This window comes from Castor canadensis, chromosome 18, assembly GCF_047511655.1.
Source record: "Castor canadensis chromosome 18, mCasCan1.hap1v2, whole genome shotgun sequence".
NCBI lineage: Eukaryota > Metazoa > Chordata > Mammalia > Rodentia > Castoridae > Castor > Castor canadensis.
The window spans coordinates 36,644,318-36,663,685 of record NC_133403.1 but is presented as its reverse complement, the minus strand read 5'-3'; the positions used below and the strand labels follow the sequence as shown (position 1 = coordinate 36,663,685).

Genomic DNA, 19,368 nt, shown 5'->3' with positions numbered 1-19,368 from the left:
GATCAGAAACATTTGGAGCCCCCAAATCAGATTCTCAGGGACTTAAGAGTCAAGAAGTTGAGGATAGTCTGTAACAATGTGTATCTTTTATAAAACCTTATTCATCCTCCATATCAAATGTGCTTGGTCCTCACGCCACACAGTGCCACGTGTGTGGGCAGGGATTCCTGGTCTGTTTCCTTTACCTCTCTACCCATTGGCAGTACCTTGGACAGTGCCTGACACACTGTGGGTTATAAATATCTGTTGTATGGGAAGGAAATCATCTGCTTATGAACGTCTCTTGTTAGCAATTATTTTGCTTCCTCCATATTTCTGCTACTTCAGAGAGAAAAGCAGTAGAGGGTAGAGGTCCAGCTTCAAGGCTCTGATATCAGGGATAAGTCACCTATCAGCTGTGTGATTTAAGACAAGCAATGTCACCTCTCTGAGTATCAGAATTCTGTTTCAACCTTATTTTGAAGTATACCATGCCTTCTAAAAAGCATACCAAACAAAAGTAAGCAATTTAAAAAGCAATAATAAAATGAAAACCCATGAAACCATATTAAAGTGTCTTGACACCTCCCTGTGCCCCTCCCACTGAGAAGTAACCCTATACTCTGAATTTTTTTTTTGCAGTGCTGCATATGGAACCTGGAACCTTGTGCATATTAGATAAGCAACTCTACCACTGAGCTCCACTCCTAGCCTTTTAACCTGATTTTTTGGGGGGTAGACTGGGGTTTGAATGCAGGGCTTTGTGCTTACAAAGCAGGCGCTCTGCCATTTGAACCACACCTCCAGTCCATTTTGTTCTGTTTATTGTGGAGATGGGATCATGAGAACTATTTGCCCAGACTGGCCTGGAACTGCAATCCACCAGATCTCAGTTTCCCAGGTAGCTAGAATTACAGGCGTGAGCCAGGGGTACCTGGCTATTTACCTTGAAAATGTTAAGGCCATCTTTATCTTGCTTTTCTTGCTCTGTCACATATCTCTATGTGTCAAAATAAGATATTGTCTTCATTTTTTTGCATGTTATAGCTATGAAAATGTGCTTCATGCATCAGGCTGAGAGTTGCATTGCAATGGCTCAGCTCTGGAGGCCCTCTGCCCTGGATTTCTCAGTCAAACTTCAGAGGTTGAAACTCCTTGAACATGAACACACTCTCTGCCTTTGTGTTTTCTGTTTTGAAAGTGTGCAGCTATCATTTATCCTCTTCCCCCTGTTGATTGGCCTTCCGGTGTGTGGCTGTGCCAAACTTTATTCCTTCTACTGACGTCAGACCTGTGGGTTGATTTCCAGTTGTTGCTTTATTTTATTTTTTCTTAAATATGAAACACTTCACGAATTTGCGTGTCATCCTTGCGCAGGGGCCATGCTAATCTTCTCCGTATCGTTCCAATTTTAGTATATGTGCTGCCGAAGCGAGCACCAGTTGTTGCTTTACAAATGCTGCTACAGTGAGTGTGGCTGTGTGCATCTCCCAGAGCACACGTGGGGTGCAGTGCATGGAATTGCACGCTCACAGAGTGCATGCATCATCATCCTTGTCAGATAAGTCTACACTGTTTCCGAAAGTGGGTTGTATCCATTTACTACTCCCACCAGCTCCAAATGGGCCCCTGGTTGCTTTGCATTCTTAGCAATACTTGCCATTGGAACTGAAGTTTCTTGATTCGTAAGTTGGGTACACCAACTCCTGCCTCAAATCTTTCCATGAGAATGCACAGATCTTTTTAGGAACAAGATACTTTTCCAGGACAGTTGAAATTTTGCCTGTGCAAACAAGGTTGCCCTAAGCCATGCCAATATGGGACAGCCATCAGCAGAGGCCTTAGAAATGATGCACACAGTATTAAGTAACATCAAAAGATGTTAATCGATGGTGCCAGGCATGATGGTGAACACCTGAGTCCTAGCTAAGGCAGGAGGATCATGAGTTTGAGGCCAGCCCTGGCTACATAGCAAGACCCTGTCTCAAAAATCACGGGCTTAAGTATGTAGTTCAGTGGTAGAGTGCTTGCTTAGCATGCACCAGACCCTGGGTTTGATCCCCAGCATTGGAAAAAAAATGTCAACTTTAAGAGATAGGAGAACTGGATAAACGGAGAAGTTCTCTCTGGGGAGAGGGAGGAGAATTCGGCAGTTAATAGAAAGGAACATTTCTCAGGAATGTGTTCAGTTTTGTTCCCAGAAAAGCTGTAGGTATTCAATCACACCTGAGTCTCACATACCAGCTCAAGAATGGGAATAAGCCACAAAAAGTTGCAAAGTTAGGGAATGGGTTTTTGGAAGAGATGACCCTGCGAGGTCACTGTCAGGTTCTAACTACAGTGGACACACATGAACCTTGGTGAGACTGTGTTGCATTTTCTAAGGAGAATGCTACAATGTCTTTACCGCTGTCTCCATGGAGTGGAGACCTTGGCTCTGTCACTTGCAAAGGTAACAAGATGGCAGGATGTCCCAGATGCTTTCTATGCTGGCTGCAGAGAGCCTTCTGCTATCAGCCTCTTCAGAGAAGATCCCATCAGCTTCAGAGGGCTGTGAGGCCCTCTTCTTCTGGGAATGGCCCACATTTAATGACCAATGGCAGCAGAAATATAAAGGCTCAGTCATTTTGGTTCAACTTGGGACCATGTTAAGAGGCCATTTTAGTTTCAGAAATCTCCATGCAGTCAACCAAGGCTTTTAGCCTTAGTCCCAGCTCAGCCTCCAGCTACTTGTGCATCTGCCTCCTCCCTTCCTCAGACATTGATGAAGAGCTATGCCTCCTAAAACATCTGCTTGCCAAACTATCTCAGAGCTGGCTTTCTAGGGACCCCAATAAATGACACTTGGCAGCTGTGTTGACCTTGGACATTTATTTAATCTCTCTATGCCTTGTTCATTTTTAAAACCAAGTTGAGAAGAGCCTTACCTGATTGCTATGTGAACTTTGGATGAGATAATACAAGTAAAGTGTCTAGCTTGGTGTTTAAACACAGTAAGTGCTCAATAATTCTTACCTATTACTGTGTTGATTGGTTTTCTACCCCCATGGCAGGAATGTCCTGCTGAATGGTAGTCATGAGTAGAAGTTCTAATAATATCTGGGCATTGCTCATATCTGTTTGTGACAGACACTTCCCCTGTGCCCTTGATGTTCAATCCCACACCCTTGTCCCTCTGGCTCTGTGCCCAGTAATTGGACCTTTGAGGATTACACCAATGGGCACCCATAATTTTCCACTTCAGGTTGGGTTCAACCAATGGAAATCCCCAGCACGAGGCAGGACAGAGGAAGTAAGTTAGCTTGGAGTGTTTACTCTGAGTGTTTGCTGTGGACTGGATGTGACCTTCACCAAGGTTCACAACCCATCTCAAGTACCATCTTCACCTGAGATTCTTCCTTGCCTTCCAATAACTGCTATATCCTCCCCCTCTCTTTACACTTACCCATCCCAATTTTTCTATTACTATTTACAAAAACCTTGCCAACAGTTAAAGTATCCCTGCATCCCTCTTCCACTTTTACAAATTGTGTTCTTATTAAATTCTTGGGAAAGTATCCAATGTATACCCCATCTTTTCCTTCTGAGACCCAGAATGAAACACTATTTTTTCATTCAACAAACTTTATAGGTCAAACAATGTGCTGGACACCTTCATGGGCCTGAATCAGGTCAGTTTTATAAATTAACTTGAAATAAGTACACATGTTTCAAGTTACAAGGGGTACAGTATGATATTTCAACCTATGTATACAATGTATACTGATTAAATCAAGGTACGATATGACTGCAAGTCCCCAAAGCCCTGAGGCTTGAGCAAGAAGGGCAAGTTCACCTACCTGTGATGACTGGACAGGAGCAGAATTCAAGTCACACTCTAATGAGTCGCGCATATTCTGTTTCTTTTGGAGATATTTTCATTACTGCACTCTGCTAAGGAAATGCAGGGCCATCCTGTTCTTGGCTTGTCTGCCAAGCACTGTGCAAAATTTAGAAGTTGAAACTCAGTCAACATAAATTGTAGCTCCAATTATTTTTATGGGGCCAGCTATAAATGAGAACTGGAGAAGGAGAAGGAATACTTAAGCCAATGCTGCGCATTTCTTGCTGGTCCAATGCTAGGCGAAGCAATCCCTGGGTTGGAAAAGGGTTTGTGACAGGATCCAGCTTCCCTGAACAACCCCACTGGGGTCACGTGTCACTGCTCCCAGTGGGGAAGGAGGGCCCCAGAATTGTCCAAAAGAAGCCCCCGAGAGGCAGTGAGGCAAATCCCTGGCCTGTTAGTTCTGATGCCTGACACTTATTAATCCCAGCTGAGAAGGAGCCAAGCTAATCCTCTCCAAGAAAAGTCCAAAACAGCCTGTTCCTTTCCCCTTGGGGAAAACCTGTCCTTTGTCCAAGCTCCAACTTCCTTCCTGTGAAGCGTGAAGTTGGGATGGAAACAGCCGGCCCTGTTTATTTTGCCTGTAATCTAGCCCTGGCCAGAAGAAAGAGCCCTGGACCAAACACGGTGTTCCAGAGGCAGCTGCACTGAGCACTGAGCCTGGGCTCTGAGAACTGAGCTGTGGCCGATGGAACTGGGAGACTTCCGGGTGTCCATTTCATGGCCTTCTGAGTAACTTGCAAAGACTTGCCAGCCCTGGTACCAATCCACCAGCCTCTCCCTAAATCCACCTAAAAAGGAAAAAAGAAGAAAGAAAGAAAAAAAAGAAAAAGCAAAACAAAAAGGTGATGGGAAGGTAATTAGTCAGGAAAAAGGTTGAGCCATAATAATAGCAAGAGTCAAAATAAATGGGGCTTAAATAAGATAGAAGTTTAGTGTTCTCTCTGAGCATAAGTGATCCAGGGTTTTGGGGGGCAGCTCCTCAGAGTGGGAAATCCCCCAAGCTCTTTGCATTGGATTTCTTGGTCATTTCCAACTTATGTCTCCCTTACCCCTACAGCCTAGGAAGGCTGTTGCCCACTCAGGGAAGGGAGATAGAGAAGTAGAGATATATCCCTCTTCTTTGATGGCACAACCAGTAGGTTGTACTTTTCTCCTCACATCCCATTGGCCAGAATTATTCACATGGCCATGGATAGCTGCAAAGGATTCTGGGAAATGTAGTCTTTATTTGAGGGCTCATGTCCCCAGCTGCCCCTTAGGATTCTATAACTAAGTCCCTGCTGGTGGAGCAGTCTACTCCAGTGGTTAACCGGATAGATTTTGAGTCTGGCAGTTCAGGGTTTGACTCCAGCTCTCCAACGTTGTTCCTAAGATCAAAGTTACTGAGAGATAAATACCCAGAGAGACCCCTGGGGTCGGAAGAGGGAATACCAAGTATGTAGGGAAGGATATTGATAAGATGGATAGAGCTTGATCACAGAAAGTGATCAAGGCAAAGTCCCGTGGACACTGGGGAGCCATCAAAAGTTTTTGAGCAGAGGAGGAGAAATATAATCAGGGGCTGATTAGAAAAAGGTGGTTTTAGTGGGACATTTCCTGGTCCATGTGTTGTCCCCGAGGGCCCCATAACAGCTAGGTGTTCAAGATAGTGACCATACCTTTTAGAGGGCTGACCTCTGTTTTGCCCCAAGGAATTTGTAGTATAGAGGTGGGGTCAGCTTTCTTTGTAAAGGGCCAGACAGTAACACTTTAAGCTTTGCATGTCAAGAAGTTTGGGTTGTAACTACTCAGCCCTGCTCCCGCAGCTCTAAACAGTATGAAAACAAATGAGCTTGGCCATGTTTCAATAAAACTTTATTTGTAAAAGTAGGTAGGCAACCAGAGTTGATCCACAGGTCATAACTTGTCATCTTCTGATACGGAGTTCTTTAAATATCAGCCCGATCTGCTGTCAAAATAAAACTCCAGTTAACATGATGTTTGAGAATGCCCCACTGTTTTCCTGTACCACTGTGCCCTCCCATAGCCAGAGGCAGATCCTGAGTTTTTGGGGGCCTGAATTTTATACTATTTAGGGGGCCCATTTAGGGGAAAGAAAACAAAATTAGGGCTGCAAAATTACACATGAAAGTGAATATTTATTTAGCATAAGAAATAAAATTGTAACAAATTTTCAGAAGCTGAAAAGTATAAATGACACAAAATCCATTAAGATAATTTCACATTTTTATTAATGAATTGACTAATACTCCCCGCATTTTTGGATGGCTGCTTACTGTGTAACTACCCATAAAAATGATCTTTTTTAGTGGGACTGAATTTGAACTCAGGGCTCTGGGCTTGCAAAATAGGTATTCTACCACTTGAGCTACACCTCCAATCCACTTTGCTCTGGTTATTTCAGAGATGGCGTCTTGCCAACTATTTGCCTGGGCTGGCCTCAAACCATGATCCTCCTGATCTCAGCCTCTTAAGTAGCTAGGATTATAGGTGTGAACCATTGGCACCAGGCTCAAGCAGTGATTTTCCTAGACTACCATTCACACTACAGAATTCAATCTTTAGCAACTATTTTCTTCAACTGACCACATATTTCTGGGGCCAAGTGTGCAGTCTGCAACGTGTGTGCACTGACACCTGGACAGTGGGCAGAGTCCTAGAAGCCACAAAGCTACCCTGGCAATAACTTAACTCTACATAGAATAACTGAAAACCACAGAAAAATATACCAATAAGCCAAAACTAAACATACTGCCAACTGAACTTCACTTTCAGTGGATATAAAAAAGAAAGAAAGAAAGAAAGAAAAGCCTGAGGTCACAGCTGATAGAGGAAAAGTGTGATGGAGAGAGGAAGTTGGAGCAGAAGGATGAAAGAGTCTTAACCCTTCTTTTTATAAATTTTACAAAACATATGACCATTTGCACAGGTGGCTGGGCTCTTCCCAACAGGAAAAGGGGCTCACAGGTATAAGTGGCCCTGATGTCCACTGATTTCCAGCAACACTGTGCACATGGTGGGTGTGCTCTGAAGAATGGAGGAACTGGCACTGAAGTCCTCAACTCCCAGACTCCTTTGCAATGGCTTCACGCTCCCCACCCTGGAATAGCATCCTGTTCTGCTACAGGCCCTGTTTCCCCCAAGGAAATTAAATCTGAGCAGCCCACACTCTCATAAAGTCACTGTGCTTTGGTGTCCAGGATTGCCTGTGGAAAAAAATTGCATGTGCCCATTTTTGAAGAAAAAAATATATATTAAGCAGCCAAATCTTCTCACGAAAAGAAATTTCAAAACTTCTCCCAACAAAACGCTTGCCAAGTCAGCAAAGCTGCTCCCATTCCCACCCCAGAAGTAGAGTTTTCAAGTTTCAGTTTAAGTTAGATGCTTTATTTTTGGTTTGAAAGGTGGACAGAAAACAAATTCTCCCTCTCCCGATTTTTCACAAATAGAAGAAAAATTATTACTGAGAAGGTAGCAAATCCCAAACCAAGGTGCACACTTCAAAGAGGGGGCCACAGATAACCAGGAGGAAAAATGGGTTCAACACTGTGTTTCAAACGGTTACAGAGAAACAAAACTTCAATAAAAATGCATCTGTGTCTGAGACTGAGCTAGATGTGCATGAAGGAGACTGGCCATTTGCCCTGGGTACATTTTCCAAGACTGGGGTCTTTCAATTGTGACCAAAAAGAGTTTTAAGAAAGCAGTGTGAAGTTATGTTCTGATAGCATCAATGATTAGGTTATGAGATTGTAGGGAAGGTAGATACAGAACCACCCCCAAATCCAGTGGCACGTTCTCCCTCCATAACCTAAAAGGAGCATGGCTGATTCATCACAAACCCAGTCTCCAAAACTGTGAGCCAAAATAAACCTTTTCTCTTTATAAGTTGATTGTCTTAGATACTTGTTACAGTAGTAAAAACATAACATTTTCCACTTTCATATGTATATTTGAAATACACACATATGTGTATTTATCCACACACAGATGCCTGATATAGATTATACATAAGGATATACTAGTTATAAAACTGAAAACCTGGAAAACAGAAGAGCACAAACAAGAAATATGTAATTGGCATATAATTATTCTACTCTTTAATGGCCACTATAAAAATTTGACTAGTGCCCTTCTAAGTTTTTTCTATGACTAAACAAGTCAAGCTTTTTACATAAATGAGATCAAATTGCACAGCTGCTCTTTTGCTTTTTTGTGTATTCTAAACATTTTACTGTATCATTAAATATTTTTCAGTCACATGATTTCAAACAATTGTCCCATATTCAACCACTTGACTCGAGAAGAATGTATCCAAGTCTTCTCTATTACTGGAAATATAGTTTCATCTACATTCCATAGCCTACAAGGACTGGCATAGTTTGGCCTCTGTGTATACACAATATCCTGTGGCCACTTAACCTCCAACCTTGTCTTCTATGAGTTCCCCAAGCTTTGTCTGACCTCAGGGCCTTTGTACATGCTGTTCTTCCCATCCTTCCAACACTTTGCCTCTAAGTAAATGAATGAGTCTGCCTGATTTCAAAATCTGTGTTATTATCTATTAAAGCTATTAGAACTTTGCAGAGCCAAACAACCAGTGAGTTCAAATGAGAGTGGGTAACAGGTAGGTGGTAGGGTGGGAGTTTCTGGGGTGGGGGGAGAGAAGGGGATATACTGTAGACTTGGCTTCTTTTGTCAGAATGATTTTGGGATTTTTTTTACCTTCTCAGTTGGTTAGTAGGTTTCTGCAAAGGTCTGCTTATACTAGAGGCTTACATATTTGCTGACACTTATAGGTGTATATCTATAGAGTATCCTGACCATCTTCCAGGGGTCACAAAGATAGCATCTCCACCCCTCTCCATCCTGTGTGTGTCCCATGAGGCCAACTCTATGGACTCCTTCAACATGCTCCCTTTTGTTCCAGCTTCAGCTTCCTGTTGAGTTCTTCCAGCTCATGACACCAGCAGAAGCTAATAGAGCAAGGAAAAAATAAAATCAGAGTGTTCATTCTCCTAGCTCCCCTGAGTGCTGACCACAGCCATTGCTATTGGTTCCTTAGGTTTCTCTCCTTAGCTCCTAGATGTTGCTATTGGTTGGTTTGTTGGGTGTCTCTCCATAGTTCCTGGGTGTTGCTATTGGTTGGTTGGGTAGCTACCACTAGCTCCTAGCAGGGGTACTGCCATTCACATAACCCTTCCTTCCAGGTTCTCGTTAATGGCTTCAACCTTGACAGCTTAAATGGTTCTCCACTTGCACCATGTTGTTCCTTGTCAATTTGACTGTGCTGAGAACTACATTTCCCAGAATGCTCCTCTGCATATGGCTTCAGGTTAGAGTTAATGAACAGGAGGTGGATACAGGAGGTGGAAAAGAAGCAGCAGCCATAATGCTGTCATTCATGATTAGAGGAAGTAGGAGATAAGAGTATTCATGGGTTCCAATTTACATCCCCTCTTTTCTATCCTGCACCTAGCTCACTTCATTTTACCTGCTGACCAACACAAACCTGCACTTCAGGATGTCCTGGATATTCTATTGCTGAATTCAGAAGTGGGTGCCAGAGAATCAACTGCCTTCCCCAGACTACTCCAGGGATTTCTCTTTGCAGTCCACCTGTCACAACCAGAAGTGCCTACCTTTGGGTGTCCCTTCAAGCTGCAACTCATGCACCCAGGGCTGGTCAATGGCCTATCTCTAATCATTAATTCTCTTTTCAGGCCTCATTTTCCCCAGCACCTGCTCAATGGCGTGAGGTCAAATTCCCATAACGAGTTAGTCTCCAATACTCAGAGCAGTTCTACTTTCCTGAGTGAACACAGCCCGATTGATACATCGCCTGGAGGTATTTGCACCCTGGCCACATCTTTTAAGTGGTTTATTTTAGCTCTCCTCAATTGCTTATTTGAGTCTATCTTGTCTTTGCTACTGGAATCTGATCCAAAATAACCTGGGATGGGGGGATCTCACCCAAATATCATCCATGATTATCTGTGTGGTAGTAAAAACAGCTGGCCCTCCATCCCGGTGGGTTCAACCACAGGACTCAACCAACCATAACTGAAAATATTTCGGAATCAATTGCATATATGTTAAGCATGTATTGACTTTTTCTTGTAATTAAAGACCGTAAAGTATAACATCTATTTATATAGCATTTACATTTTATTAGTTATTGTAAGTAATCTAGAGATGAGGGATCTTTCCTTTTTTGTTTCCTTGCTTGTTTTTGAGACAGGGTCTCACTATATAGCCCAGTCTGGCCTTGAACTCATGATCCTTCTGTCTCAGATTATAGCCCTGCACAGGTTATATGCAAATATATATGAGTATATGTATAAAGTATAATATATGACACTGACAAGTACTTGAATACTTACTGAAATGGTGACAGAAACTGTTATTTCTCTCCCACTACCCACTCTCTTCATCTTCTTTTAGTAAGGGAATCCGCCAGATTTTAGCTGGGGATATGGTCATCCAAGTAGAGACTACATTTCCCAGCCTCCCTTGCAGTTAGTTGTGTTCATGTGACTTGGTGTTGGCCAATGGGGTGTGAGACAACAGGCTAGGCCTGATCACATGACACCATAGCACTGCCATTTCTACCCAGGTGATTTATACTTCTGGCTGCTACTGGAGAGAGGGATAAACTGTCTTGTTCAAGTTACTCTTGCTGTGGGTCTTTGTATCAGTAGCTGGACATATATCCTGATTCATTCAGATGTCAAACTAAGGCCAGATGCCTTTGCTGAGAAAGAGTTGGACCATTCTTGGAACATGTACGTGTGGACACAGATGAGCTGGAGATGTCAGGACATGGGGTCCCACTTCTGCTTCTTCCACCTTGGCACCCTTAGGGCTCAGATTCCTTCCTTCTTCACTCCACTTTGTCCCTCTATAAGGTGCAGTTATCTTCCAGTCCTCAGGGTGGGCTTGGCAGAGCCGTTGTCGGAGGCAGACATTACAGCTCCGCGATGGGCTGTAGTGGGGACTAGCCAGACACAACATGATCCCTGAAGCCAGACAACCTGTGTTTGAATTCTGGCTGAGTCATGTACTAGCTTTTAAAACGGATTAGTGAGAATCTGTTTGATCATAATTGAAAACTGGTCTGAGAGCCAAGAAGAAAATGTTTTACATTCTCAAAGCAGGTGAAATGACAGGGATCTGTCTCCTGGGATGAGATGATGTGATGGGTGACAAGCCCTTGCAGGGGTAGTCAGAGCCATCAACACCTTCCCTGCCATGCTATTTATTGACTGGCTCTAGACTCAAGGGAAGAAGGAGGAATGGGATAACTCCAGGATTGGAATCAGCCCTGAGGTCAAGTTCTGCCTTAAGCTAAGGCAGGGATTCAAGGTGTGCCTGCCTAAAACCTGGGGGACTGGGTGGGAAGTGGTCTTAGCTGGAGCTCTGGGAGAGGAAATGGAGAGGGGTTTCTGCCCATGAGAAAGACATGAGTGAGCCGTCACGCCTGTTTAAGAAGGGTTAAGTAGGAGGAGGCAGTTGGGGGCCAAGGGAAGAATATTGATTTCTTCTGAGTCACTTAGGACTGACCCGTTAGTTCAAGCTCACAGAGAACGAGAACGTGGAAGACTTGCAAGTTGCACTTGGCTGTGTGTTAATGTTCCCTTGCCAGGACCCGCAGTGGCTCTCAAATGAACGAGGGGGGGAGTGGCTCAGAGGTGAGAGGTAGGCAGGGTCCAGTGAGCATCTGAAGCATGCATCTGTGACATGATTCCCCTCCTTGGCCCTGGTGGCCTGAGTGGTGAGCAACTCTTAACCGAATGCAGCTCAGGGAAGAAGAAATACAAGTCTTAGACACATTTCACAGCTGTGGAACTCAGCCTTGAACTTTTATTCGCTTCCCTACAAAGTGAATTGGGACTCGCTAGCTTCTATTTATTTATTTTGAGTGGTTCTGGGATTTGAACTCAGGACCTTGCATTTGCTAGACAGGTGCTCTAACACTTGAGCCACACCCCAGCCCTGGACCTTCTAATCAGCCTGTGGTTTATATGAAGATTATTTAGACTCAGTTTAGAATTTTGTTTCTGTTATGGCTACCAGTACATCCTCAAGGAAATTAGTTAAATGCTCTAGACTTTTTTCTTCCTGTTCCTAGATGGAGGCCACTATTAGATCACTTTATGGTTGTGGTTTGAGGTTGTTTCTTTTTAAGGTTAATGTTATCACCCATGAGAGATGCTCAGCTTAGAGCCTGGTTCCCAGAAATACTCAATATATTTTGACAACTTTATGATTTTATAGATTACGTTATATAGCAAGCAAATTTCAAAGGATCAAGTAGAAAGGAAGAGGAGAAAATGGGGTAACCTTTTTATAGTTCACCAGAATTAAATTAGTATTAATCTGAAGGTGATTGTAATAAATTAAGATCATAGTGTAACCCCAAGAGCCACCACTAAAAATAAAATACTCAACATAGTAAAAATGCCAGCAGAGAAATTAAAAGCTGCACCGAAATTATTCCCGTAATGCAAAAAAGATGGTAAGTAGAGGAGCCAGCTCAACCTTGTTGGCCATTGTACATGGGCCACTGGTATCTTGACAGACAATAGACTATTGTCCTTTGAGTTATCCGTGTGGCCAGGCGTGATGGTACGTGCCTGTAATCCCAGCACTCAGGAGGTTGAGGCAAGAAGATTGTGAGTTCTAGGCCAGCCTGGACTACATAATGAAACCCTGTCTCAAAAAGAAAATTATCTCGTGGTTAATGGATCACACGAGAAAGCCCTGGGTGTCATAAAGAAATAAGCTAGTCCAACCAGCCATGGTGAGAAATCATGTGACCAACACACACTAGGTGTTCACCCAAGTCTTGCTCTCTTGAAGCACTCTCCTTATCTCTCTCATGCAGTGTTGAGAACATGGGCTGTGGAATGACATAGACCTGTGTTTGCATCTAGGATCTATCACTCACAGGCTGTGTGACCAACATCAAGTTACTCAACCTCTCTGAGCTCCAATTCTCTCACCTAGAAAAATGAGGCTTAATAACAGCTCCTCCTCTACGGGACTGTGGGGAACATTAAGTGATAGAATAAATGTGAGCAGGTTAGCTATTCGTTCATCAAACATGTATGGAGCACCAACTAAGAGAAAGGCAATTTCTAGGGAAATTGCCACTTTAGCAGGGGAAAATGGAACAGGAACAAAGAAATATGCAAATGAATCCATAATAGATTAGAAGGAACCATGTACATGAGGGGGATCGTGAGGAGGGGTAGACTCTCATATAAAACACTTAATAAATGGTTATCATTCTCACTGACATCTCACCCCAAACAGACCCACCAGGCAAAACAGAGAAGCAACCAAACCTTGGGCCCCAGCAGAGTTCAAGTGCAAGGGCTCCTTCTTAGCTGTGTCCTGAAGCTTGTCTGGCCCCCACCCCCACGGAGCCGACTCTGCTACCAAAGTCTGCCCCCTCCTCACGGGGAAAGAGCAAAAGCCCCCCCCCCCTTTTCCTGACACCTGTAGTAATCCTTGGTGGAATGTATCTGAAAAGACGCAGGAGGAATTCTTAAAATATATTTCCCTCTGACCACAATATGTTCCATATGCCTGCAAAGTGTCAGCGAGGGAGCTGGTGTGATCGGTCACCTCTGGCTAGTGTTTCTCCCCCACACTGGGGAAATCCTTATCGGGGGGCTGTCCTACCTGACAGCTGGAAGGAATTTAGGAGCGATGTAAACTGCTCTTACAGAAGAATCGAGACCGCAAGAGGACTTGACGAGCCTCTCATGGTGAAAGGTGGAGGCTTTGGGCTGCTTGGCTTGGAAGAAAAGCAATTCTTGGGAAGGGGTGCAGCGAGATCCCCCTTCCCACCACCCCCCACAACCTCGCTGTGCACCCATGGGAAGCTCACCGGCCCCTCTGGGCCTCTGTTTCCCCACTTGTAAAATGACTTCAAGTTCTGTGAGCTGAAAGAATCCATTTATGAATCTGTGGCTTTTTCTGTGGATGGCAGAGCCAGTTGCGGGTGTGGACTTGAGCAGGAAAGAGGACAATGGAAGCCAATCTCCAGCTGGGAAGGAAAATGCTTACAGTAGTGACTCTCAGTCTTGGCCACACTGAACAGAGACAGGGCACCTGGGCTTTGGGATGTTAAAAAAAAAAGATCCCAAACAAAAAAGAAAAAAAAAAAAGATCCCCAGGTGATCCTGATGTCCAGACACAGGGGGAGCTGCTCATGACCTTGTCACATGCAGTCCTTCCCCCTTCTGTGCTTTGGGGTGGACAGTTAGATGTTTCCAAGAGAGACAATTACACGATGGCTTCAGATCAGAGTGGGCTCCTTCCAGAACCAGCTCTGTCTTCAGATTCAGCATACAGAGGCACAATGGGGCCGAACACCACAGCAACCATGTCGTGGATTTTGCAGGCGTTTTGTTGAGACCTGAGTGCATGCTCAGTGGTAATAATGACTGATGACCACTGTCCTGGAAGCAGGCTCCAGGCAGCTTAGAGCAGGGACTCACACTTGCACATGGATTGGAGTGGTCAGGACGCCTTAAAACACGAGTCCCTGCACTCCAGTCCTGGAGTTCCTGCTTCAGAGGCTCTAGGGAACCCCAAGAAGAAGGTAGCCCTCACAGCAGAGTTAGAACACTCCCCCAACCCTGTTTCACTGTGTCCCCTGATCTCTTTGCAGTTCTAAGACTGTGGTGGCATAAAGTCAGTTACGTAACAGAAACTGAATCTGTGTCTGCCCAAAGCTCTAGAGATCCATTCCTCTTTTCACTTTGCATTTGGAGAAATTGAAGCCCAAAGAGGGAAAGGTGTTTATTCAAGGTCACACAGCAAGTTGATGGCAAATCCACCACAAGAGTCAGTTCTGATTCCCACCCTGCTATGGAGACTGCTAGAGGAGACAAAGGCTGTGAGTCCTCCAGGGTTGATCCACAGGGCTGGGGTCTCAACTCTAGAATCAGCCATTGCCAAACCCAATTCTAGGGGACCCATGAACTTGAAGAAGTGGCCTGGGACCCTATGCTAGATGGCACACACCATGGCAAACTCAATAGCTGGAAATTAAAGCAACATGAATGGTTGATCGACATCCATCACCAACCAGGTGGGTGCGGGCACCAGGAGCGTCCATGCACTGTTGGAGGGCTGCTGACTGCTACAGTAACCGTCCTGGAGGACAAACTGGTACATATTTCAAAAGGACATGACCTGGGCCCAGTGATTCCACTTTTAGGAATTTACCCAAGGAAATAATTAAGACACTTTGCAAAGGTTTCAGTATATTTACATCTACAGTGTTTATTAAGGAAAAAAAAAAGGATTTTTTTGGGGGGGGGGTTGTTGAACTCAGGGCTTCACACATATTAGGTAGGCACTCTGCCTCTTGAGTCACGCCTCCAACCCTTTTTGCTCTGTTTGTTTTGGAGATGAGGTCTTGTTTTTGCCCAAGCTGTCTTTGAACCTCAATCCTCTCAATCTCAGCCTCCTAACTAGCTAGGATTACAGGCATGAGCCACTGTGCCCCGTGGAAATTTTTAAATATCCAATGAGAGTGGATTATTTAATAAACTACAGCCATTGGATCAGCGACTTCACAGTGATTAAGTAATGAGGTACAGACACCTGTGATCTCAGGACTCAGGAGGCTGAGGCAGGACGATTGAGAGTTCAAGGCCAGCCTGGGCTATCTAGAGAGACCCTATCTCAATAAAACCAAATAAATAACAATGTGTGTTTAATTATTAATATGAAAGGATTTCAGAGTATGTCGTTAAATTTTCAAAAGCTAGCTCTAAGTCTGGAGGTCCCTTTTCATGACTCATTTTTGGATTGGCTCACACATATAGATGTTAACAGATAAACAGCTGTAGGTAGATGGATAGAGAGAAAGATAGGCAGGGAGGCAGATGGATGGTTAGATCGATAATAGGGAATAAGTAAATAGCTAACACAGAGAGAAAAGGCCCAGAAACCTATGTTAAGATTAATCCCTGCCTAAAGGGTTGTAGCCTGATGGTTGGTTTGATAAGACTCCTAATTCATATATACACAAAAGTCAAGCATCGCTTCTCTGGCAGGGGAAATTAGAAAGCATTTTCCAGGGGAGGTTTATTCAAACATTAACTGAGCACCTGAGAGGTTAAGAGGCTCCCCTGAAGCCACACAGCTGAGCCCAAGCAAAGAAACTGCAGATCCTGCATTCTTAACCACTTGGCTAATTTGCCTTTGTGAGGGCCTCTTTGGCCAGAGAGGATATGTTGGAATTTGAACGAAATGACCTTGAAAGTTGGTGCAATGCTGTGAACCTGTGCCTTGACTCAGGAAAGGTAGCTTCCTGGGAGTTACCTTTCTCTCTCCACTGGACATTGCCAGCCAGGAAATGTCCCCGTGGGGATGGAGAAATAGGACCACTGGGCACTGTGAGAGGTCAGTGCCCAGATGTCAAAGGACTTGTGCCCCTGGCCTTGCCTGCCCTAAGGCCTCTAGACCCTCACCACCAGGATGCCAGAGGCAGCTGGATGCAGCCAGGAAGAGGCTCCTGGTGCCCCTGTACCTGGCAGTGTTGCCGTGGAGAGCATGGGCTCTGTTGAACACGAGTGGGAATGTTCCCAAACACCAGAGCCCTGTGACTCTACCTCCAAGCAAAGCAGGCCCTGAGAGATCAGTGGGACCAGGCCTTTCACCACGAAGCCCGAAGCCCCGGCTGAGTCCAGAAATCACAGGGGCCCCTCAGTGCAGGGGGGACAAACAGGATCCTTTTTGCTGCTGTTCTTTGTGGTGACCACAGATGACATAAACCCACGGCCTAATTCATTTTGTTGTTTTTGTTTGGTGGTACTGGGGTTTGAACTAAGGGCCTTGCTCTTGCCAGAAAGATGCTCTGCCTCTTGAGCCACACACCCAGAACCTCCCCCACTTTTTTTTTTTTTTTTTGCTTTTGTTATTTTTTTGGATAGGGACTCTCACATTTTTGCCCAGGCCAGTCTCAGACTGCAATCCTCCTACCTATGTCTCCTGTGTAGCTAAGATTACAGATGTGTACAAATAACCGCGGCCGGTCCTATGGCCTAATTCTTAAAATTAGTGTCTGAAAATACAAGTTAAAACAACCTTCCTATGAGCTCAGCCATGTTCCAACCATCTCCGACATCTTTACACACCAAGTCTTTTCAGAGTCTCAACATTATCATTTCCATTTAGCAAAAGAGGAAACTGAGGCAATGAGTTGTTGAATGTCCCACGGTTGCAAGGGGCTGGATCACAACTTAAACCCAGAGTCTGCTCTCTTATACTTAAGTCCTCCTTTTCCTGAATGTTTGTGTAACACAAATGTGGGGTACCTACTGTCTGTTCTTTCTTTTCTCCTTTACTCTTTCTTTCAGAAAGTTTCTCTAGGCCAGTATAGAAATGTTCAGACCCCAGCTCCATCCAATTCTCTCTCCCCCAGGCCTTTCAGAAAGGAAGCAATCCACAACAGTCAGTTGGTTCCTTCTCTGTAGCAGTTCTCAGAGCCTTTACTCACCATATGCATATGAAGAAGAGAAAAAAAATGATGTGTGGAACAACTAGCCTTGATGACACTTCCTTTTGTCTCCTGATTCTTACATGGAAGTAAGTGAGGTGACAGGAAGTTGGAGAAGTGGCCCAGTCACCAAGTAGCAGACCCCAGCCTGGTACAAATGTGAGCTTCTGTCTGGCTTTCACCAGAGATGCAGGGACAAACACTGGATGGGTAATCCGCCCAGCTGGAAGGTAGTGGCTTTAGCAAGGTCTTCATCTGCAGAATTTTTTGGAGCTAAGAACTGTGGTTATGTCCTGTGGGCCCGATGTGGACTCCACGTCAGGGAGCTGGTATGGGTCACCTTGAATCAAAACAGCTGGCCTGATGGACAGACCCCAGCAAAGAGCAGCCAGAGCTACTGCCTGACTCCTGGAAGTCCCACAGAGGTCCAGCAATGAGCCTGAGCGGTCCTTATCCAGCCAAGTCAAATGAGAGTTAGTGAGCTCCCATGGCTGCTGAGGTGTCCCCAAAGATCTTATGCCAGTGTCCAGAGAGGACAAGTCTTTCCAGAGAGCTCAGAGCCATCTGCCCCATCAAACAAGAACATCCCACTCTGCTTCTTTCTCCTGCCTGCCCAGCTCCCACCTGCTCCAACCCAGGAAGGAGGAAGAAGAAGAGAGATCCAGTGGTAGGTCCTGCCTGGAAGAAGGAGATGATTCTGTCCTAAATCCAGTTTGAAGTTTGGGAATCAGATGAGACCAAGCATCATAACTGCTGGGATGAAAGTGGGTTTCCATCTGGGCACCTGTGGCTCACGCCCGACTCCTGGCTATTTGGGAGGCTGAGATAAGGAGGATCACTATTCAAAGCAGTCCTGGCAAATAGTGAGCGAGATCCCATCTCCGAAATAACCAGAGCAAAATGGACAAGAGGTGTGGCTCAAGTGGTAGAGCATCTGCTTTGCAAGTGTGAAGGCCTGAGTTCAAACCCCGGTCCTACCAAAAAAGAAAAAAGAAAAAAACAAAAACCAATGTGTGTGGTGATGTAAAATAACCAAAGAATTGGTAGAATAAGTGTGAGGACCCAGGCTTTTCCCTGGGGACAGTGGAAAAGCTTGTCCCTAGTAAGTAGACGTTCCAGGATAGGAGAGGAAAACCCCCACTGCTGTGGTATGGTCCCACAGGTGCATATGCACATGTGTCTGCTTTGAGTCTGGTTTGCTCCTTGTGCCTGTTAAATTCAGCGTGAAGCAGCTTTTGACTACTTCCTCCCTACAGGTGGTCACTAAGAATCTTAAACTCCTCGTATCTTACTTCTTAGCATTGTGGCTTCTGCAATATTCCTGGAATCACAGTCTATTCCCTTGCTGACTTCAAAAAGAACACAGTGTTCTTTCGGCAAGGGACCAAAAGAAGATAAAGAACATGTCACTTAAAGATGCAAGCAGGTGGTCTGGTGCAGTGGCTCATACCTGTAATCCCAGCTACTCAGAGACTGGCCAGGACAAAAAAGGAGAGACCCTATCTGAAAAATAACTAAAGCCAAAATGGGCTGGAGTGTGGCTCAGGTGGTAGAATGCCTGCCTAGCAAGTGTCAGGCCCTAAGTTTAAACCCCAGTACCGATGATAGATAGGTAGATAGGTAGATAGATAAATGATGGGTGGGTAAAGTAAAAATAAAAATAAAGTAAAAATAAAAATAAATATACATGCATATCAGGTCAAGCCTCCTGGGGGTAGAAGTGGTTCAGTGGAGAATCCAAAGAGACACTAGACGGTTAGAGTCTGAAACGGGTTTTCTCATCTGTATAATGGAAGACATAATATCTTCCCAGTAGAACACTTGAGACTGAAGGGGATATCTGCACAAACCTGCATACAGTAGGTGCTCAATAAATGCTTACTTCTGTGATCTTCTCTTCCAATAGGAGCAGAGCTGTGGTCAGATTTTCAGTAAAGAAATTTGTAGAAGAGTTTCTGACTTCAATCCCAAATACCTT

General features: G+C 44.6%; 1 non-coding gene across 1 annotated transcript; it reads right to left on the bottom strand.

Annotated features, from left to right (window-relative positions):
• Positions 1–1,311: 1,311 nt before the first annotated feature.
• On the bottom strand, positions 1,312–1,418 carry LOC141419060 (U6 spliceosomal RNA). Its single transcript, XR_012443732.1, has one exon. It is a non-coding gene; the product is annotated as a U6 spliceosomal RNA (small nuclear RNA).
• Positions 1,419–19,368: the final 17,950 nt, after the last annotated feature.